This window comes from Mustela nigripes, chromosome 12 (assembly GCF_022355385.1).
Source record: "Mustela nigripes isolate SB6536 chromosome 12, MUSNIG.SB6536, whole genome shotgun sequence".
NCBI classification, from domain to species: domain Eukaryota; kingdom Metazoa; phylum Chordata; class Mammalia; order Carnivora; family Mustelidae; genus Mustela; species Mustela nigripes.
The window spans coordinates 150,165,530-150,169,513 of NC_081568.1; positions in this window are offsets into that span (position 1 = coordinate 150,165,530).

The following is a 3,984-nucleotide window of genomic DNA, read 5'->3' on the forward strand; positions in this document are numbered from 1 at the left end:
GGAAGAACCTCGTCAAAAAGAACCCTGAGTGTAAGATTTATATACTATCAGGACAAACACAAAAACACAGAAATACTGGTGGAAAAAAAAAGATGGGAGAGTGGTTGTAAATTCTCAGTGTGGGTGAGGAAGGTTGTTTTGATTCTTCCTGGATGTATCTTGATATCTTTGTTAAAGGACTCAACTTTCCTAAGATAAGGGAGGATTAAGAATTGGTTTACCTATAGGGCTGGCATTGATTGGGGATAGGGGATTACCTTGAAGTTTAACTCTATATGAATATTAGAAAATAAAAATTAAAAAAGGAATAAACTAAACTAAACTAAAATTTAAAAAAATAGAAATGCAAAAGGAAAACACAGGTGTATGTATCAAAAAATTCAGGTTAGAAGGTTATTATGGAATTTGATGTAATGGACATCTCACTATGATGGTAAATACGTTAAAAATTATCTATATAATAATAAAAAATTAACTATATAAAAAAATGAGCCAGAATAGTGGAATCGAATTAATAATAAAAATTGTCCTATATAGTAGTGGTGGTTGTTCTCTTGTCGTATTTTTTTTTTCTTTCTGGGTTGGTTTTCTGGGGGAGGGGCCTGCCACGTGGGTTTTTCGTCCCTGAAGTTCTCTCAGCTAAGTCCTCAGGCCCCCCTCAAGGGGATGGGTTCTGAGGAAACTGGTTTTTTCAGGCTTTTGTTCTCTGGAGGTTTTTATCTTTTTTCACTTTTGTTTTTCTCTCTTGCCTTGACCACTTTTGATGGTTTTTGTAGGTTTAGAGGAAAGAAAACTGCTCCCTGACCTCCCTCTCAGAGAGAAACCTCAGTCTGGCTGCAGAGCCCATATAAATCCCACCTTTGCTGCTGGCAGAGCAGGTTCCCAGTCGAGGTCCCTGGGGACTCAGGATTTTTTGCTTGTACCCAAAACCAGGACAGCGGCTGCTGTCTGGGCAGCTCCAGAGAGCCAGAGAAGATCCAAGCAGCAATCACACACTGAGATTTTCCCACTGGACCAGGCTGGGAGTGCCTGGTCTTTCTGGTCCGAGAGCACCTGGCTGGCCTTTGTGTGCACCTTTCTCAGGGGAGGGCAGGGGGCACGACTTGGACTCTGATGGCACAGCAGGGCACTTGCGTGGGGACTGAAAAAAGGCTGTGCTTCTTTTGGCTGGCGAGGCTCCCAGCCCTCAGGGAGAGCTGGGCGTTAAGTACTCTCAGGTGCACTAGTGGTTCAGGGACTGAGACCTGGTTTCTCTGCCACACTCTCTCTGGCTCTTTGCCAGGGGTGGCTGCCCTGGGTCTGGGGAGTTAAGCACTCTCGTATTGGGATATTACTTCCCAACGGGTCGCGTCTGGTGGCTCCCTCCCCCTTTTGTTTATCTTCTGATATCAGTCCGACTTTTTAACTCTGCTTTACCTGCCCACTGGCATCTTCTGCCCCAGTAGAGATCCAGACATGTATAATTCTGATCTCAGGCTGCTTTCGTGGGTGACTGGAGATCTTTGGAAGGTAATCAGCTCAATTTAGGTTGCAGTTTGAAAGGGCGCCTCCTCCTACTTCCCTGCCATCTTGTCTCCCTGTCCACCATAAGTGACACTTAATCTCACAAAACAAACTGAGGGTTGCTGGGGGGAGGGGATTGGGAGAAGGTTGGTGAGGTTATGGACATTGGGGAGGGTATGTGCTATGGTGAGTGCTGTGAAGTGTGTAAACCTGGAGGTTCACAGACCTGTACCCCTGGGGATAAAATATATATTATATATTTATTAAAAAAATAAAAAATTAAAAAAAACAAATACTGTATGATAGTATTTACATGATATATCTAATGTGCTCAAATTTAGAGAAAGGAAAAAGTGTAATTGTGGTTATCGTCTTCTGGGGAAAGGGGGAAAATAGTTATGGTTTAATGGATATAGAGTTTTAGTTTTGCAATAAGAAAAATTTCTTGAAATCTATTTCACAAAAAATTTGAATATATTTAACACCACTGAACTTAAAATACACTTTACATGTCCCCTGTCTTCCTTTTTTTTATTTACAATTATCACCTCTATTATATTATTTACTTATTCAATTTAAGTCCTCACCTACAATAGAATTTAAAGTTTCATGACATCAGAAAAGATGTTTTTTCTGTTTTATTTCTTTACAGTTTTTAAAATAGTAAACAATAAATATTAGGCACTTAATATAAGTAATATATAAAACATGTACAGTGAAAAGATTCGCTGTTTCCTTAATGTATAGCCCACCCACATTGTGTTATCCTACACAAGCTGACTCTATGTGAACCATGGTCAAGTCAGAAGAGTCATATCAACTCCCTTCCCAGGCTGAGTCGTTTTTTCAATAGCCAAATACATGACTCTTTTATCATAACTACAAGAATGTGTGCTTCATAGTTTTGATGAAGTCCCAGAACCTAAGTCAGGTTCGGTGGGGTGAGGAGGTTCGGAGCCGACGACTAAAGAAAGAATTCTTAAGACGTCATTGGTGCAAAATGGTGGTTTATTAAAGCACGGGGACAGGACCCGTGGGCAGGAAGAGCTGCTGCTCTGGGTTGTGAAGGTGGGCATGTTATATACCCCACGGTTGGGGGGAGGTGGTGAAGGAATGGGAGGTTTCAACAGAGTTCTCACATGCTAGGGAGGGCCTACAAGGTGCCGGGGGGGGGCCTACAAGGTGCCCTTATGGCCTGATCAATGTCCGCTTTAGGTCAGGCATTAACATCAAGATAATTGGGAGATTCTTGGTGGGGCATTATGATCCGGCTATCATTTACATTCCCTTCTACCCCAGTCTCCTCCAATTTATGGTGGGAGGGGGACATTAGGGCTTCAGGAACCAAGAGTTATTTGCCTCTGGAAATTTGTGCTATTGATAAGGTAACCTCCCTGTTTAGGTCTCTAGGACATCTTGTAGGACAAGGGATATTCCTGTTCTGCAGGATTGCGATCCCTGCAAGTTAACTATTTATCGTTTTATGGAAGTCAGGGGTGCCTGAGGAATGCTACACATATGGAGGGGAGTGGGTGAAGAGGGGGTGCAAGGCGCCAGCTTTTGCTTTGTCCTCAGCCAGCCTCCTGCTCCCTCATCATTCCCCCCTGAACAATTTTGACCCTTAAATCTTTAAGGTGGTTGAAGGTGGAAGGTCTCATCTTCTGTAACTTCTTCGTGCTGAATAGGGGCGTAGAGCTGTCCCTACCTGCTCGGGTCAATATTGATCAGGGTAGGAACGTATAGGGGAGTTACGAAAGGTGGAGGCAGCTGAATCCAGCGCTGACAGTGAAGAGGCGTCCTTGCGCGCGACAAGGATCGTCTGCTGTGGTGTAGTCATTGTAGCAATGGAGTCTCGGCACCAAGTAGAGAAACATGGAACAAAGCAACATATTAAGATTAATAAGGCGATAAGAATAAGAAGCCCGAAAAGGAAATTTTGCCATAGCCCTCCTCCAAGCCAGGAACTTAACCAATCACTAAAAGAGAAAGAAGGATCTTGTAGGGCCTTAATCTGGGTGTTCATATCTTTTATTAGTCCTGTGACATTTTTGCAATAGTCTGGGATGTACATGCAACATTCTGTTTTGATGATTGCACATGTGCCACCCTGGGCTGCTGTCAGGACTTCTAAGGCCATCCTATTTTGTAGGACTGCCTTGCATATTTGTGAGACTTTGGTATTAAGGAGGGAGATGCTATTTAGTGAATCATTGAGTGCCTTTGTAGTATATTTATTAAGGGCTTCTACATGCCACATGACATCCTCTAGTCCCGCAGATGGAACAAAAATGGATGCTAAGTGATCATACCATTTAAAAACAGATCGTGTCCATCTTTGTTTCAAGTTGGGGAGATTAGCTGGAGTTGTAATGGTTTTAGTAATGCGCCCATGGATCCAGGCAAATCCTAAAGTACAGCGACCTATCCACCCTGGAGGAAGCCAGGGCCACAGGTTGGTTCCACATATCCAGTGGGTTCCGT